We start from the raw sequence: 20,184 nt of genomic DNA, 5'->3' as shown, positions 1-20,184 counted from the left end.
GGCTGAGATGAATCCAACACCAGAATGGTCCTGATTCTATGAATGCAGCCCCCAAAAACACAAAAGGGAGAAGGAGGTCCCTGCCTCCCTCCCAGCTGCAGTCTATTGAGCCCTATGGAAAGTGAAGCAGCCTCACGTCGTGTTTACTTATGAGCAGGCAGGCGTGCCTTGCCTTTTGGTCAAACCAGGCAAAGGGGAATGTGAGGACACCAGAAGGGTCCTGATCCGATGGAGCTGGAGTGCGACAAATGCTCCAGAAGGCAGCCTCCCCCCCCCCAAGAAAAGGACAAAGAAAAGAGGCTTCAAGAGGTAAGGAGAAAGTTTTCTATTTTCCACTTGCAAAGCCAGGTGGGTCTTTATCTTGATATGCTTGAAACAGAAGAACTTTAAACTGGGCACTGGGGAGCGCTGGAAATCTCACTGATTCTTTTGGGGGGGGGGTTAATGCAGGCAGAATACAGAATAAGCTCCATTGACCACTATGGGACTTACTTCTGAGTAGACGTGCATAGGCTTGAGCTCACAGGCTGCAATCCTACCCACACTTTCCTGACAGTAAGCCCCATTGACCACTATGGGACTTACTTCAGAGTAGACATGCATAGGATTGGGCTCACAGGCTGCGATCCTACCCACACTTTCCTGACAGTAAGCCCCATTGACCAAAATAGGACTTACTTCAGAGTAGATTCACTTGGTGGAACAGGACTGGCTCCCCCTTATTTATTTATTTCTTTTATTTTAATTTCATTATTTATAATTATTTATTTTAAATTGCTTGATGATGTCACTTCTGGCCATGACATCACTTCCAATGGGTCCTGGACAGATTGTCATTCTAAAAAGTGGGTCCCAGTGCTAAAAATTTGGGAACTGCTGCAATAAGGTGTTAGTAAATTGACATGGGGTGTGTGTGTGAGACTCTACAAGTTTTCAAAATCACTAAAATCAGAGTTTGGAGGAATAAGACCATCATGTTATACATCAATCAATGCGTAATTTCATGCAGAATGCAATGAAACAAACCACATTGAAATAGCTATGTTCTATCAAAAGGTACAGCTAAAAAACCAGTGGGGGTGGGGTGATGGTACATCGCCATGCCCACCACCTGGGGCGTTGCCCCGCCCATGGGGTGCCGCACCTGGTGATGCGAATCCTAGTGACGCCACTGTACAGACCATTAGCACATAAGAGGCTTGGCACATGCAAGAAGGTTTTTATTTCACTAAGAAGAATTACATTGCCTTAAGGGGATAACAAAGCATGTAACTGTTTTACTTTTTCCTTACTCTGTGGCATACCTTTAATTTCAGTCCTTTGGCATTCATAAAGCAACAACAGGAAACATTTGTGGCATCTAATGAGATGTCACCGGCATTTTGTTTTCATTTTAATTTCATCATTATAACTGCCTGGAGACTGCAGAATCATATGATGCCAGATATTAAAACACTGTTGTAGGTTATCACAACAGTGGCTAAAACGTGTAAAAGCTAATGTCAGGGTTCTGGTCTTTATATGGAATTTTTTAGCAGGTAGCAGCAAATTATTGGGTGGTAATTGGGTGGTAATTATTGGGTGCAAGTCCTGCCAGGCCATTGGCTGAGCTACTGTGATGTCACACAAGCTTGAAAGCCAGAAGTCTCATTTCAACTTACTGAGATAAGTCTTTGTGAAAGCCACAGGTGTGAGGGCTATTCTTTAATTAAAAGACCATGCTGGTCAGTTTAGCTTTTTCATTGTTTATAAACATAGCACAGGAAATGCAAAAAGAAAAGACATCTCTTGTGAAAATGGCATCATATTTTTTATATTCCATGCTGACTTTGATGGCATCAGTGTGTTGAATTTATTAACCTTGAGGCAAGTCTTACTGAACAGTAGTGATGCCTCTTTTCTCTACACCTGATTGTCTCATTACCATGTGAATGCATTTTTGCTGTCTCATTTACAAAGACCAAAATGATTAAAAAATCTTCAAGGGAATAATAAGAAGCCCAGAAACCTAGTTAAGCAAGTTATTCTCCTTCCAGAAAATTAGGTCTCACAGAAGTGTTAGAAGCTCAAATTCACAAAAACATCTTTGTGTCTTTTCTACCCAATGCTCAGTCCATCAGGAAGTCAGACAGCCGAATCCTCCTTTGCTTTCAAAATTCATTTTGAACTTGAGACAAGTGCCCGCTTTTTTTGTTGCGTGTTTATTCTTAGAGATGTAACCAGGTTTATGAAATGTCAGAAAGTTAAAGCACATTTCACTGCCAGAAATGAAATGCTGTTTTTACCTTGGGAGATCAAGACCTATTTAACACTGCCTACACACATATCCCAGGTTTTCTGGAAGACTGACAAGTTAATCACAAAACTAATCTGAACACTCAGTTGCACCACAGAAACTGGAGGCTTGTCCAGCCATTACAGTGATTGCCACAATGCTTCATGACAAGGACTCCATGGGGGTATCAAGTGCCTCTGAGAATGACAATATTCAGAAGTGTATGGCAGGGATGGGCAAGTCCAGCATAGTGTGACTCAAGTCAAGTGACAATTCTCTGCCAATGCAAATCAACTTGAAAACAAGTCATAAAGGGGGCACTATTCAAGTCACCCAGAGCATTTTTGCAACTCAAAAAGACTCAAGTCACAAGTCTTTCCCTTTAAAAAGTCAGCCATGAAAAAAACAGAGGTGCGGCCTGGGTATGTGTGTGTTGGAGTTCTCTTTAACCACTCCTCTGATGCCTCCATTCCATTTGTAAACAAGGCGGGAGGGGGTGGGACAGACTGCTAGAGAGCAAGGCAAAAGCGGCAAGAGGGAGGAGGATCACAGCAGCAGCTACAAGGCTTACCCAATCCTTTGCAGCAGGGCAACCCAATCCTTTGCAGCTCTACTCAGAAGTAGTCCCATTGCAGCTGGTCATTCAATGAAGCTTCCTCCTCCCAAGTAACAAAGGAGCCCACCAGTAGCATAGCTAGAGAGGGTGCAAAGCACTAAGTTTTGCAGGGAGCCTCACCTCAGCTTGCAAAGCACTACGTATTACATGGAGCCTCACCTCAGGTGTGCAAGTGGCCCCCTCCCCTTCAGAGAAGGGGCAGCAGGTGAGGCAGAACTGCCCCATCATTGCCCATAGAAAAGCACCACAGCTGCGCCACCTGCTTACACCTGAGGAGCATCTCTTTACACCCACTTTCTTGGGTGAAGGAGAGCCTCCTTGGATGTAAGCAGATGGGGCAGCTGTGGTGCTTTTCCATGGACTACGATATAGTGGTTCGGCCTCACCTGCCATCCAGCACTGCATGTCCTTGCTTCAGGGCCATTCTGGTTGACTAGCAGTGATTTTTTTTCAGGGCCAAACTGGTTGACACAAGTTTTTTTGCAACTTGAACTCAAGTCACCTTACTTGAGTTCCCATCCCTGATGTATGGTCACATAACACATACACCTTTCTCCATATGAATGTTTTCTCAGATTATTACATAGCAGGGCTACTAAAGGAGAAAGGGTGGAAGAAATCACAATACTACATTAAGATAACTTCAGGACCTACAGATATGTACAAGGATTTTATGGTAGCTCACAGTTCAGATCCATTGACAAATTCCTGTGCTAATATGGCCAGCACTGCTAGTATAGGGACTGGAGCACACAATACAATTGTCACGGTGGTGATGCTGCCCCAAATGGCTTCCCCATGCTGAGTGATCCCTTCCCAGCACATAATGTTTAAAAAGTAAAGATAAAAGAGCTATCAAAACATGAGGACGCTCATACGCCCTCTGGCCATCAGTGGGAACATGGGCCTGCATGGTGTCATCTCTTCACAGTAAATGCTTCTAAACATTGCAGCCATGTGGATATCATTCACCATGGAGAGAACATTTTTGGCAGTGTCTCCATGGCAACTGTTACATGTACATTGGCCCTCCGTTTTCTATGGAGTAAAAAGAGGGTAGTGGAGGAATGAAACTGGACAGAAGCCAGACGTGGGCCTCCAGAGAAGCATTTATACCTTTGAATCAGTGACTTTATCAGAGCACTCAAGCAACCATTTGCCATACCCCCAAAATGTCCCCCCATAGTGTCTTTAACACACATCAGTCACCACTTCAGCTGTTCATCCCTCAAGCCATAAGGTTGCTTTGTACTTTATGTTTTATTAAATCTGTTATGTAGCTTTGTGGCCTACTCCAGAAGTTCAGCAGGACAGATTGTTCCTCAGATAATAAGGATCCAGACAGAGAACAACAGAAGTGATACTAATGGACATGGGGACCCAAGATACAAAGTATCTATAAATCTCTTCACAGACCTTGTCCTCAGCCTTTCTCACTACATGCATGCATGCACATGTGTGTACATACACACACACAGAGAGAGAGAGAGAGAGAGAGAGAGAGAGAGAGCCTTAGGCTTCCAGATCTCTCTCTTGCTTGAGCCTCAGTACCACATACCTTCCCTCAGAGTTTATCTCAGGAGGTGCATAAGTCTTTGTGTTACCATACTCAGATCAAACAGCTTATGAACCCTGTGTAAACAACTGCTGCTCTTCAGATCTGAATGTGTGTGGGGGGCAAGAGGGGCTTCACCATAATAAATTGAATTCATAAATTGTAAGATACAATAGATACATTTATGTTGAAAGTCTACAGCAGAAACTGGAAGATACACTAAAAAGACTAAAATCTTATGCTTTTTAGTGACTCCAGAACACTCCTCTCAAGTTTTTTTTTCTTTTTTTTGCTCACTAACCCATGAAAAACAAACGAGAAACTCTCAAGCTGGCTGGCATGATAGGAATGTTAGGTAAAGGTGCCTGTTAACTTCTACTGACCCTTGACATCAGCCAGGTCAAGAACTTTTTCTTTAACTCTTATGGTTTTCATATTAGAGCTCAACATAAACAAATCCTGTTGACTGTCAGGGTCAGGGAGCGCACAAGATGTCTTTTGTCATGTCAACAATATGCTGGTGATTATTACATGAGGGGTTTGCTAATGAAGTGCTGTTGGTGAGAGACTTGAGGGATGTTCAAGATCAAGGTAGTAGTGCATTATGGACTCAGCCTGATGTCTAAAAAGTTTGCAATGTGTCTCCCATAACCCTACTCTATTCCACGTAAAGGCATAGCAGCCTTTTCATTTGTAGGAGAACCAACTCTCTGGTCCCCCTCAGTAGAAATTCTGATCCATGCCCATATCACCTCTCATTATAGGATATGCTGACTTACTAAAACCTTCTCCTCTCTGGCCTTCCATAGACTCATCCTTGTCCATTCTCTTCACCTTTATTCAGCCCTCTGCTGTAAACTGATGCTCTTTCATCCGTTGAACCATATAACACTTCTCCATAAATCCCTACACTGACTTCCTATCTGCTCCCAGATCCTGCACCTCACCTTTTTAACCCTTTTCTTTTCCTCTGCTCTTATATTTATTTGCTGTATATTCTGTTAAATGTGTAATCCAGTAGTTCAACTACAGATGTTGGGCATTTTACAAAGTGATCCAAATTTATGAACACTGCATGGAGTTGAAAAGGTTATAGGTTATAGGGTCAATTATCAGTCCTCCAAGTTGCAGTATCAGTATCATGTGTTAATGTTTAATATCCTTTATTCCTTCTCCAGGTTCATTTAATTCTGAGGAGGGAGTTTCCATCAAGCCAATTCCTTGGTTCATCAAGTCAATTTCTTCTCTAAGTCCTACCATACAAGACCCACTTTGAAAGAAAAGCCTTTGAAGAACCACCTTTGTTTTGAATTGCCTGTATTCCCAGTGACATCTGAGAACTAGGGAGCTCTTGACCCTGCTCTCCACTGTTCTTTTTTCATTCCTGACTTCTCTTCTTATTCTTGTCTTAGGGCCCAGGGCCCTGAACTCCCTCAGTGTTAGTGCTGATCTCCAGCACAGGTGCTGAGTGTCATAAATATACCATAAGGCAAATCCTTGGCACTTGAAGAGGAAGGGCTGATGGCGCTGAAAAAGTGCCAGTTGGTGCTGAGCCTCAGTGTCTCATGGAGGGCCAGCCAACACTCCAGCAGCACCAGCTGGCAGCTGAAGTATTTTCAGGGTGGGGGGAGGTGGAGAGTGGGTGGAATGGGGTGGGGGGAGCAGGGAAGGAACGGGGAGGAGAGTGAGACTGGCAGAGCTCTGCTTTGCTGGACCCTGAACGCTGTGTCAGGCCGAAAGGCCCAACACAAAGTCTCTCAAGTCTGCACCAGCCAAATAGCTGGTGTAGACTTGAGAAGCCCCATTGCAGGGCTTGGGGCTTTCCCCAGGGGGAAGGGGACTTTCATCCCCTTCCCCTGAGGAGAACTCCAGTGGCATTGGCAGTGCCACTGGATACAGCGGTAGCCATTTTGGTAGCTTCAGGATTGGTCTGTTAACCATCTAATGTAGACTGTATATGGGACAAAGAGAGTGCTGTTCTCAGCAAATTCAGAATAACAGAAATATGCTAATGATGCATTCATTTTTCAAAACATATACAAACATTTTTGTGAAACTTAATTAGCCTTGGATGCAGCAAAAAAAATACAGCACACACAAAAAAGTACAGTACATCTTAATTTCTGGAAACCTGTTTAAAATTTGCATCACAAAATATTGCAATAAGAACAGACACATGAATAGATCAGCCATATACTGAAGCTCTAGTGATTTACTCTAGAGTCAGCACATCCAGAGGATTTTGTATCTTTGTTGTGTGGTTCTAGGGTTCTTCTACTATTTATAGATTATTTAATTGTCCTTTAAAATCTCTTGATACATCTCAAAACTTGGCATATTACAGATATGCATAGATAGGAAGTTTTTTTGTCATATTTTTCTGAAATTAATGAAAAACAAAACAATACACTTGCCAAGAACTGTGCTCAGCCTAATGAATTATCTCTGCTTGGTTAATTCTCCAACATTATTAATCAGACAATAAGTATAAACTGTGGACTTCATTAGCAAGATCATAAAAGAGTCATAATGACTGTGATAATTTGACTTGCGTTAGGAAGGTCAGTTGCTGGGGGGGCATAGAGAGATTTGTTCACATAACATTTTCTCAACTAAAGGAATAGTCTAAGGAATGTGTCTAAAATTGACCAAACTATTTCAGTAACAGAGAGTAACTTTCTGATAAGTTTGTGCTGGAGTTAGGCCAATTGGAAAGACACTATCATCACCAACATCATCATCATCATTTTTGAAGGATAACTGGTTGAATATTTCCCATGGGGGTAATAAATTAACATTTCTTTAATCCACCAAGATACAACCATCACAGAACAAGCTATACAATACCCACATTCTCACAATGCTTATCATCTATCTCAACTCTTTTTTTAAGGTTAAAAGCTGTAGTCCTCTCCTTCTGCTATAGTGTTTCCTAATGCATTAACATTTGCAACAGAATCCCAGAGTTTATTAAGCTTCAGGAGTTGTGAAATGCTTTGTAACTTTGAACACCATCAGCAATCATATAGCCACACCAGAAACTTTCTTTTGAACAGTAGCTGTCCTTACTCCATGAAAAAATATCATACAACATAACATATGTAGAAAGTGTAGCTTCCCTCCCCATGTATTTAGAGATTGCAGCGGGCCACCAGAATGTGCCACAGAAACACTGGTGACCAAACTATGCACTATGTTAAATGCATGGATTGGTCAGTTTTTGCATGCTTGTGCAGTTTTTTGTAAGTACTGTATCAGCTCTGCAGAATTCTGGTCCAGTGAAGACAGGATGATCCTATAAAGCTTTCCCTCCACCACAGCGAGTCCATGACCTCCTGATGCTTGAGGAAGCATGCCAAATGCTGCTCCCTTGCCTGATAATGTGCCAGTTTCTGCTCCTCCACTATCCCATATTCTAGCTCAGCACTCTGTTATGTATGCAAGATATGCAGGATCAAAATCCTGCATAACTGATTGGCCCAGTCTTATGGCTGGGGGGGAGGTCAGATTGTAGTAGAGAAAACAGGTTAAAGCCTCTCCCACCACAGTATTACAGTATTGGCAACCTTCAGTCTCGAAAGACTATGGTATCGCGCTCTGAAAGGTGGTTCTGGCACAGCGTCTAGTGTGGCTGAAAAGGCCAATCCGGGAGTGACAATCCCTTCCACACCGGGAGCAAGTGCAGTCTGTCCCTGGTCTGTCTCCCTGGCTATGGGCCTTCCTTCTTTGCCTCTTAGCCTCAGACTGTTGGCAAAGTGTCTCTTCAAACTGGGAAAGGCCATTCTGCACAGCCTGCCTCCAAGCGGGCCGCTCAGAGGCCAGGGTTTCCCACTTGTTGAGGTCCATCCCTAAGGCCTTCAGATCCCTCTTGCAGATGTCCTTATATCGCAGCTGTGGTCTACCTGTAGGGCGCTTTCCTTGCACGAGTTCTCCATAGAGGAGATCCTTTGGGATCCGGCCATCATCCATTCTCACGACATGACCAAGCCAACGCAGGCGTCTCTGTTTCAGCAGTGAATACATGCTAGGGATTCCAGCACGTTCCAGGACTGTGTTGTTTGGAACTTTGTCCTGCCAGGTGATGCCGAGGATGCGTCGGAGGCAGCGCATGTGGAAAGCGCTCAGTTTCCTCTCCTGTTGTGGGCGAAGAGTCCATGACTCGCTGCAGTACAGAAGTGTACTCAGGACGCAAGCTCTGTAGACCTGGATCTTGGTATGTTCCGTCAGCTTCTTGTTGGACCAGACTCTCTTTGTGAGTCTGGAAAACGTGGTACCACCACAATCATTATCTAAATTGGAGTCTTTCATGACTGCTATTAGAAAACAACAACACCCGCCCCCCCAAAAAGGACAAACTACAAGTTTAATGTAACATGTAATCCCTATGCAGATAAGAACATAAGAAGAGCCCTGCTGAATCAGTCCAGCTTCCTGTATCTCACAGTGGCCCACCAGATGCTTCAGGGACAAGACAACAAGGGACAAGACAACAAGATATCCTGTTGCCACTCCCTTGCATCTGTTATTCTGAGATAGCCTACTTCTAAAACCAGGAGGTTGTATATACCTATCATGGCTTGTAACCTGTGATGTACTTTTCCTCCAATCCCTTTTTAAAGGAATCTAGAATATTTACTTGGTCAGAAGATTTTCACTCATCCATGGAAAGCACCACTTAGCCCAACTAAACTGGAGACTCTAGCTCTAACATTCCTGGGTTCCAATCATGGGAAGAAATTCTCTCCAAATTGAGGATTTGCCTCTGAAGACAGGAATGTCCTTTCTAGTCCCATGTAACTTATGTAGCATGGAATGTTGTCACCTACCCTCTGATACTGCCCTTTTTTATTGAGAGCTTCTGCCAGCGATGAATTCCCACCCCAGTGGTGAGAAAAGTTCTGGTTTTCTTCAAGTAGTGTAAACCAGACAGAATTACAGCAATTCATCCAGTCTGTTAAATATTCTGTACTCCCAATAGCCAACATCTGTGCATCCTCAAATGTGGACCTTTGCCAAGGTGAAATGTAATCATGGATATAGAAAACACAAAATATGTAGTGCAACCTTCAGTTGGTCCCAAGATAGTTTGAAATGTGCTCCCTTACTTATGTGCTAAGGCTTCATGCGGTGGGTTAATTTAAAAGTGCTTTGCCTGGGATAAGCAAGTCAGGAAGGAAGTATTAGACACTGACGTTTGTATTTGAGGTTCTTTTGTAGTTGAATCAAATTTATAGAGGAAAGTTTTGTGACAGCCAGCATAATTTCAGTGAATTTCAGGTCAGTCCAGAGCTATGTTTTAGCCAATTAGGGTCGTAAAAAAATCTTATGGTGCAATCCTATGATGGTCTCCACCAGCAGGATAAGCATGTACAAAAGCACACAGAGAATCAATTAGTTCTCTTTTAGTTATTTCCCTTTCTGTTTCTTCACAACAGAACATCTCACAAATAGGCTGCCCCTAGTGGATAAAAAAAATCAGTGGATGAAAAAACAGTGGAAAAATAGATTTAAAGACCCACTTCCAGGTTTCTTGCCCCTCCATTGCTCCTAATGGAAGCATACTCAGGAGTTTGATTCTACGAATCCCTGCTGTTACCATAAAATGTGTTAAATAAAAACAGTTTAAAAAGATAAAAAACTGCATACATTTACAATTGTAGTTTAAAAACAATTTTTCTAACTGTTGTAGAGAGGCAGTCAGCAATTAGAAATGCAAAGAACCCCCTGCCTTTGCCTGGTTCAGCTGAAGAATGAAATGATCACTTGCATGACTGTCTCTCTACAACAGTAAGAAAAGCAGTTTTTTTAAAATAAAGGGATACATTTTTCCCCTTCTCCAGGAATCAGCACATTCCTTCTCATTTGCAGTGCCATTTGTGTTGAGTCAAATCTGTGTATAAAGATCCATGTATAACAAAGTTGCACCTATATTTACTTAGAAGTAAGTAAATAGTGCGACTTAAAACAGTGTGATTTACTTCTAACTTGCATAGAAGATTTGCAGCCTAAAATATTAAAACCACCAAGGGAGCAATCCAGACTCCATGAAAGGCTGGTTTAGGCCCTCTGCATTGGCCCAGGTGTGTCACAAACATGCCGCTAAGCACATTTGCGGCTACTCGAGAGCTGGCTAGGCCATTGCCAGCTCCTGGAGGCTGCATCCACGCTCAGAGGGAGTAAGTTTATGCTGGTCTGGGCAGACATGCGCGGGGCAGGCGGAGAGGGTGGAACTAAGGCAGGGAGGAGGCATTTTAGGATGTGGGAGGGTGGACCAGGAGGTGGATTGGGCCGGGGGGGGGTAGGATTGGTCATGGCAGCGCAGGCCAAATCCTAATCCCCATCCCAGGCCCGAGCAGTTTTACATGACTATAAGGCTTGCATGACTATCTGCTCGGATTTGTGCTAGTCTTTAAGCTTTGCTAAATAAATTAATAAATATGAAATGTTTACGAGAATGGCTAAATGAATGTATAAGATAATGAGGAAATGGCACTTCGAAGTTTATATTATTATGATTATCCAGCTTTACCCAGAACATCATCAGGGAAAAGTTTTAATTCAATCATCATCATAAAAAAAGACAGGGAACTTTCCAATTAAGGCTGCATAAATGCAATAACTTCTGAGATGGTTAAAAGCATGCTGGGGAGTTGCATCTGAAATTGTTTGGAGCACATAATACAGTTTTAATATTTAACTGTGTCCCATGGCTGGTTCTTTATGTTTGCTAGATTGACTAAGGCTACACAGCTATTAGCTTGCTATACATTTTGTCTTCAATTTCTCCTCACAGTAGGAGAAACATAAAAATGGGGGTCAGTGCCTGGTCATTACATTACCTCTGACTGAGAAATGCATTTTGCAGAAATGGGGGAGAAATAACATTGAAGTGACAAAAGGCAGAGCCCCCAAATATGAAAAATTATAATGCTATCATAACAGATTTCATAAAAATAACTTTAAAATAAAATGCAGCATAACTCCAGCCTTCTTATCAAAGAACCTGGCGTGTCTCATTGCTAGCATCCTTAAAGAGCCATTAGCAAAACCTTTGCACGTGAGTGGTTCAAGGTCAAATTGAAATCGAATGAGAAGGCCCAAGCAATCATTCAAAAGCATTAAACCGTTTACTGCACCAAGTGGAAGGAAACAGAGGAAAGCAAAACCCCAGAATCTTTTATGCAGATTCCGGAATACTCTTAGGCCTGGAATAATAGATTTTTCTCTCAGAACTGGTTCATCACTTTCTACTCGGCACAGAATCTAGTTAAAGTCAAAGATGCAAGTATGCAGTGCAACTGTGAAGCAAAGGACAGGACAAGGGAGCACAAGGTGACTGCTCTGCACTCCAAATGCATAAGGAGGAACTTAGGCATGCATATGCCCCCCACATCTGATGCCATCTTGCTGTCCTATAACCATGTGACAGCAGTTAATACCCATGTGAGGGGATACATGTAGTACCTCAGGGCAGTGGCGTCACTAGGGTTCATGTCACCCGGGGCGGGATGCCAGCACATCACACCCCATACAGTGGGCGGGGCAATACACCAGGTGGTGGGCGTGGTAATATACCATCCCTCTGCCCCCACTGGTTTTTTGGCTGTACCTTTTGATAGAACAAAGATAGAACACATTCTGCATGAAATTACGCATTGACTGATATATATAACTTGATGGTATTATTCTTCCAAATTATGATTTTAGTTATTCTGGTCACTAGTGGTGTCACATTCCCCCAAAGGTGTCAACTTACTAACACCTTATTGCAGCAGTTCTCAAACTTTTAGCACTGGGACCCACTTTTTAGAATGAGAATCTGTCCAAGACCCACCAGAAGTGATGTCATGGTGGAAGTGACATCATCAGGCAAATTTAAAAAAATAAGTATAAATAATTAAAGTAAAACAAAGAAATAAGCAGAAGCCAGCCCTGTTCCACCAAGTAAATTTCCTCTGTAGCCTGCCTGCCTGCAATAACACCCCTCCTCCAAAACCAGTAAGGTTTTCAGTCCCACCCAGTGCCCAGTTCAATTTAAGAACTTCTGTTTAAACCAGATCAGTGTCAGGATCCACCTGGCTTTGCAAGTCTCAAAAAGGTTCACCTTTTTCAAGTCTCAAAAAGGTTCATCAGCTGCAGCCTCTGTTTTGATCCTTTTTAGTGGGGGGGGGGGGGAGGCTGCCTTCTGGAGCACTTGTTTAGCTCCAGGTGCATAGGATCAGGACCATTCTGGTAGCCTTGCATTCTCCTTCACCTGATCTTCAACACCAGCCAAGGCACGTTTGCTTACTCGTGGGTAAACTCAACCATGAGGCTTCGTTTCGCTTTCCATAGGGCTCAATACATTAATGTGCTTGGAGGGAGGGACTTTCTTCTCAGGTGTTTTTGGGGGCTGCATTCTTTGGATCAAGTCCATTCTGGTGTTGTTGGATTCCTCTCAGCCTGCCCTTTCCAACTGTCTAAGGCACATTTGCCTGCTCATGAGTAAACACGCCATACGGCTCACTTTCACTTTCCATAGGGATCCATGCATTTTTTGTTCTCTGGTTTTTTGGCCATAACTTTTGATAGAAAGGAAATATTTCACTCTGGTTTTTTGCATTGCATTCTGCTGGACATTCCACATCCAATGGTATATAACATGATGGTATTACCCCTAACCACTGTGATTTTAGCGTTTCACCCCCCCAGTGCGCGTCACCCCCCCCGTGCGCGTCACCCGGTGCAGTCCGCACCCCCTGCATCCCCATAGTGACGCCACTGCCTCAGGGAAGAGGAATATGCACCCATGCTTTCCCCCTACACTGCCACCTGTTTCTGATGGGAGAGTCAGAGTGCTGTTCGACCTGGTCCAAGCAGGTTAGTCAGATGTACCAGGCTTTTTAAGTGGTTGCAGAACAGTAAAATTCACTCAGCACTTGTTAGCAGTGGCAACATGGGAAAGTGTTTCCATGTCTCCATATGCTAGAGATGCCACCAACGCAAACATGAACACTGCCTTACTGGATCAAATCAGCAGTCCATTGAGTTCAGCGTTCTGTGCCCAGCAGCAATCAGCGAGATGTAAATTCACAAGCAGGGCCCTGCTCAAAACAGCACGGCTGATTTGATTGCCTCTTGGATATTCTTCACTGAGGTTAGCAGTAAGTCATTTTACAACTATGTGAATTTAAATTAACGAGGATGTATGCAATAAAGTAATGGCTTATGGTTTTCTCTAAGGTAAGTGACAGTCCACAAATGCACCCTCCTGCCATGTTCATCATATTATCTTTTTTTAAAAGGAATCTGAAAACTGATTATGCAGGCCAAAGCAATAGTTTTTAGTTGTTATCAGAAAGCCCTGTAAATCCACAATAGACAGTCTCTGGCTGCCAAGAGTGCTTGTTTGTGCATGTTTTATGCATTATTTTAATCCTAAGATACTGGCAATAGTCATGAGAAACCTCATGTCTATCCAGCATCACTATCATTTCATCACCACTTCACTTTAAGGTATGCATTCTAATGAAACAGCTGTAGGTCTTTGCTACAGTTCCTACTGTTCCCATGGTAACCACCAGAGTCATTTACATCTGGCTAGGTTTTACCAGAGGAATGCAAAACTTCTCATTTTAGGCTCTTCAAGGTGACTAGAAGAGGCATTGATCCCAGGAGCTAGTACAGGACACAGAGCCTCAGGAACGTGAGTTCAAATCTTGTCTTAATCATGGATCACTGGCTAATAGAACAGATATGCATTGCTTAATGATAGGAATATATTCACAGAAATAAATTCTTAAGCAAATGCCTTGCTGCACCACAGCCTGCCACAACCCACCAAAAATCAGGTTGTGACCCACCGGTAGGTTGCAACCTACAGTTTGAGAACTACAACTCCATTATGGGACCACCATTGTATATGTGGTTGATCATTAAGCAGCATGTTGTAATGTGGTACATTCCTGCTGGACTAGCATTACTTAGGAAGAGCTAAGAGACAACCCTCCCCAGGGTTTCAGGTCTGTCATCATTCTTCAAGAACCTCTGCTTAATATGGGCAGATAGTGGAGAAGAAGCTACATAGAACAGTGGTTCCCAACCTCCAGTTCCTTTAAGACAGAGTTGTAACCTGACAGAGGATCCATAGGCGATGGCGCCCATCTCTTCTAGGCAGGGCCTCTGAGAGGAATTTTATCAGGGGGTACAAAGTTTCTTTTGGGCCCCTTTCCAAAGGGCGGGCAATGGGGCAGGCAGAACAGGAAGGGCAAAATAGGACAGTGGAAGGGTACTGACAGCCAGAATAGACTTTGGAGCCCAGGTCTACCAGGCTTCTTGATGTGGAGCTCAGGTCTATCCGACCATGCAGCATTGGCTGCTAGATAAAAGAAAAAAGAAACACACTCCTAAATCTCACTAAAATCTTTGAAATAGAGAAAATCCATTGCAGAAAATTAGCATCTTCATATTTGAACTCACACTAGAATGGACAGTGTGCTGTGTACACCAAAATGAACTTCTGCAGTAGCTGTAGTCTTGTAGCTGTGTCCCTGATCTCCTATACACTCACTCCTTCTTGGTAAGTGGATCCACAAGCCAAAGCGCTACTGTAGCAGGCCAGTTTCTCCCAAGATTTGACAATGTGTTCATGGATACATTCCTAGGCCCAGTGTGTATGGCTTGCAGCCGCAGTTACCTCTGCATGCCTGTGGTTGTGCCCCCAGCATCATGCGCAGGCAGTGAGTTCAGGTGAGATAGGAAAATGTAAGATCCCAGGAACTTTCTGGGCCCCCTCCTTTGACTCTTGGGGCCCCTTTCAGACCCTGGGCCCGGGTACAAATTACCCCCTTTACCCCTCTCTCCTAGGCCCTGCTTCCAGGTTTTCTCCAAATACCTAAAAGGCCTGGGTAAGTAAGAAACCCTGTAAAAATTCCTGTCTTACCTCCCTGTAGTTGGTAGCAGTGGCAGGGAGAACCCAGAAGTGCTGAGCACCATTGTCTACGGATCTCCACCAGTCACCACTCCCTGTTAAGGGGAAAGGATTATTCAAACACAGTACTTGGGGGTCATGACCCCCCCAGGCTGGGGACCATGCTCTAGGAAGAGAGTTCCAGAGCACTGGGGCTGCTACCAAGAAAGTCCTGGTAGCTTTCCAACACAGCGAAACATGATCAGGTCCTTATCAGAAGAGGAGTGGGACAAGTATGTACTGTAGAACAATTTGCAAAATTTGTAGCACCTACAGGTCCTTCCTTAATTGTCAAAGAAAACACAAGTGTGCAACTGGGGGGCGGAGTTAACACTCAGTGAAGTAGCAGGGAACTTTGGAGGGTTCTGGGGGGGGGGAAACTGCTAAATAGATGTGTTTTCCAAGGACCTCAACAATGAGGTACTCTTCGTTGCCAAGAAGAAGGAACGAAGGCTGAGAGCTTGAACGGGGCAGTCTCTTGAGATGGCAGTTTCAGAGATATTTTCGCAGATTGCTCTGTGCTGAATCATATCGTATCCCGGACTCTATCTTCGGTGACGATTCGGACAGCTGAGGACCTCCCCCCCAACCCCACAGACTAGATGAAACATGAAAGCGAACAAAGCCTTTAACTATGAGTAACCAGTTCATTAAAAGGTTATAAAAAGAATTGCAATCAAGAGGTTGGAAGGAGGGAAAGACAACTTTAAGATTATTTTACGTTGGCTTGCAGCCACCCAGAGGGGGAAAAGAGCGAATGTGGATTTAAAGAAGCCCCTGCTGGAGCAGTTTTTTCTTTTCTTTTCTGTAACAAGGATGATTGGAAGAAAAGTAAATAAGAGAAGATAAAGGATCACCCTGTTGGAATGGTATGCATGGAAAAGAAATTAACAATTAATCTTTAAAGGACGGAACAACTTTCGCTTTCGTTTTTGCTGCAAAAGGCTTGACTCAGGCCTGAACAATTAAAAGTATACTAACTTAATTTGACAGTGTTATTAACTTGAATTGGATTACTGACCCACCCCTTTTGGACATAAAAACTTAATGATTATCTTTGACAAGAAGGGACGCAAGACAATAAGAATTGGATGACTCCTTAATTGTGGGAATGTTTGGACACTGATATTGACTTGAAGTTGACTTGAAGTGGATTATTGACTTATTCCTTTTAGATATAAAATTTGGGAATTAGCCATACAAGAAGGTGAAGCAAGATAGTGAGACTTGGTTGATTTAATTGTTGGACCATTTTGTTTTTCTCTTTTATAGCCAGAGTTATATTGGCTTGATTTGATACTGATAAGAATGACATCAAAAAATGTAAAGGATGTTAGCGAAAGCCAGACCTCATTAATGGATATGTTGTGAGAATTTAGAAATGAACTGAAGCAAGAGGTTGGAAAACTATCTGAACAAATGAGGCAAATAAACTCCTCCCTGACAAATAGACAAACAAAGAAAAGTATGGAGGGAATGGAAAAAAGAATGGACCAAGTGTCTGATGAAACTAAAGAATTGGAGATTTTTGTAATGAGACAGGAGATGGAAAAAGCAGCATTTATTATTAGAACTCAGAATTTTCAGGAAGAAAAAAGAGGGAACTCTCAGAGAAAGAGAGCACGTCCTTTCAAGAAGAATCTTTGGATTAAATTCAAAAAGAATAAAATGGAGAAAACGGAAGAAGAAAAGAGAGGGATCAAGAAATATAAGAGAGTTAAGAGGAAGAACGAGTGGAAGCAGCAGTGGGAGGAGCAAAAAGGAAAATATCAACAAGACAGAGAACAAAGAAAATACTAAGACAGGAAGTGAAAATGGCTAAATAACAAGTGGAAATTTTTTGTAGATATTAACGGATTGAATTCTCCTCAAAAGTGAGTATTCCATTAATTATGTCAAATCAAAACAGATGTAAATGAAAACAAAGTTGGAACACAAATATTAAGATAATTAAAGTGGTATTAAGATAATTAAAGTGGTATCTTCTAAAGATAAGTTATGTAAATTGTTTTATAGATGATATTTAATTCCAGAGGAAATAGCAAAAATGTACCCTGGGTCATCAAATAATTGTTACATATGCAAAGAGAATGAGGGAATTCTTTATTATATGTGGTGGATATGTGGAAAGTAAATAAATATTGGAAAATGATATATATTGTTACAAGAGATATTGAATTGTGTAGTACCATTCAAACAGGAAATATTCCTCTTAAATTTGATATCAGAAATTGAAGACCAATATAAGAAACATTTTATTGTACATATCAGTATAGTAGCAAGAATATTATATGTGCAAAATTTGAAGCCTTTTTATGACTGGATAAATAATTTTAGTTAAACAATAGTGATTGTTTAGTTAAATCATTAATTAGTATAATGACAAATATGATAATTTTTGTATCAATGACTTTTTTTTCAGTCGTTGTTGATTTCTTTTTTGGATTAAGACATGTTGTAATCTATGGCCAATATCCTCATGTGTAACCTATGTAGTCCCAGCCCTAAGTTTCACCCATTTTCCTTACCTGTATCTGTAATAAATAAATAAACTTTGCACACCCAAAAAGAAAACGCAAGTGTGCAACTGAGGAATTAATCTGTGAATTTGTTATACAACCTATGATGAATTACTGCCATGTCTGAAAGCTTTTGAAAAAATTTGTTTTGCTTTCCCAGTATGAATACAGATCATTGTTGAAATAGCAATGCATTCACGCTACTGCTGTACTATGGGGATAAAGCAAGGGTGCCCAAAGCCCGACCCGGGGGCCACTTGCGGCCCTTGGGGATTCCCAATCCTGCCTGCGATGAGCCCCCAGTTTCCAGTGAGCCTCTGGCCCTCCAGAGACTTGCTGGAGACTGTGATGGCCCGACGCAACTGCTCTCAGCATGAGGGCAATGGTTCAATCTCTCATATGAGCTGTGGCTCCACTGCTTGCTGTTTCACATCTGTGAAGCAGCAGCGGCAGTGAAGGAAAGGTTGGCCTTGCTTTGTGCAAGGCCTTTTAAAGGCCTTGAGCTATTGCTAGACCTTCTTTCATTCATAAAAGTTCCATCTCTATTTATGTAAATTTATTCAAATTAGAAATGTAAATTAATTCTTTTTTTCCTGCCCCCCCGACACAGTGTCAGAGAGGTGATGTGGCCCTCCTGCCAAAAAGTTTGGACACCCCTGGGATAAAGCATAGTTAGATAACCAGAAGCTTGCGAACTATTTGTCGCTCGCGTGCCTGTTTGGGGTAGCTCACAGCAGATAAAGGGCTGCAGCCGCCTCCTCTGCAGATGATTGGCCAGCAGCTGGTCACTTGGGAGAGGAGAAGGAACTTGCGCTTGCTTCTTCCTCTCCACATGGCACACATGATTGCGGCTGGCTTCTCTGTGTGTTTGTCTGCAGATACAATCCAGATACATTTCCTCCCCCTACCCTTCCGTTGACTTGGAGACCCCTATTCTGTGTTATTTACTTCTGCTGGGTGAATGTCTGTGTCTACCAAAATCCAGGAACATCAACAGGGACAAACTGTTCTGTGTTGCTCCTGGGCTGATTGTGTTTTTTGTAAGAAGATCCTGAGGTGAAGAAGAGAAAAATGTTTTGCTTTTACTACTGTGTGGGCTACTTTGTCACTATTCTGAGTTCTCCTTTAGCATATAATTTAAACCGGGGCTTATTAGAGACATGTTTTGGATGTCAGGCATGTGTTAATAAAATGGAGTTGCCTCTGAGCGTGTGCAGAGTACAGTCATGACTCTTTCAGGCATCACTCTTTAATTGGCCCCTATTGCTGAAATACCTGAGTGACTCCTGGATGCTTAGAAGGCAAACAGATTGTGTGCTTCAGCTCTTTCACACACCCCAAGGAGCTGGTGGCTGGGCTAGGCAGCAGGAATGGCAGAGGTTGTTATGGCTGTTATGTAGCACGTTACGGTATATACCGCCAGCACTGAAGATCTCAGGATTGGACTCTCAATCAGCCTCATAGACAGGCCAGACCCAAGTGGGATTTGAGAAGTGGTATATGAGGATTCAGGTCACTTATGACTCTATAGGTCAAAACAGCCTAGTGAAGACTGAGATGTTGGAAGCTTTCAGCAATTCTCCCAAAGCAGTAGGGAAAGACCACCTTGTGCATTTTTTGGATAGGTTAGCTAAAAATCTTTTAAATAAATAAGCAAACTACATTATGAACCATTTGCAGTGTCCAATCAGTCTTCAAGTGTAGCCCTTCTAACTTGGACCCCACAAAGTAGGTAAAAAGCAGGATCATCATCATTTAGTCTACTGCTGTTCAGAGGAAAAAAGAAGAGGGAAAAAACTTCAAAACCAAAGATTGTAGTTGATTTTGGCCACAGAATCAAATACATTTTATTAAAAAGTTATGTATAAAACAGATTACATATTTAATAATTTGCAACTGTTACCCTGCACATGCCTGATCTTGTCTGATCTCGGAAGCTAAGCAGGGTCAGGCCTGGTTAGTACTTGGATGGGAGACCGCTTGGGAATACTGGGTGCTGTAGGTTTATACCATAGTCTTTCGAGACTGAAGGTTGCCAACCAAATGGAAGATATTCACATTGTGTAATGTTAACTACTGGGCCACTCACTTGGAACAAGATTTATTGATGCTTAAAATAGATTACAGTTAATTTACTGCCTGAGTGTGGATGCAAGAAGGGAAGGGGGGGAAAAGTTGTGCTAGCGGTTCCACTAATGTTTTGCACCTGGCTGGGTAGACTGCTGCTTGAAAGAAGCTGTAGAGAGGGCAGCCATGCTGCATGACAGGCTC

At 42.6% G+C, this 20,184-nt stretch overlaps 1 pseudogene; it reads left to right on the top strand.

The window, feature by feature from the left end:
• The first annotated feature begins 19,801 nt into the window (after window positions 1-19,801).
• LOC136646328 (5S ribosomal RNA) lies at window positions 19,802-19,918 on the top strand (annotated as a pseudogene).
• Window positions 19,919-20,184: the final 266 nt, after the last annotated feature.

The sequence above is a fragment of the Tiliqua scincoides genome, chromosome 3, assembly GCF_035046505.1.
Source record: "Tiliqua scincoides isolate rTilSci1 chromosome 3, rTilSci1.hap2, whole genome shotgun sequence".
Lineage (NCBI taxonomy): Eukaryota > Metazoa > Chordata > Lepidosauria > Squamata > Scincidae > Tiliqua > Tiliqua scincoides.
This window is presented reverse-complemented; position numbering and strand designations above follow the sequence as displayed.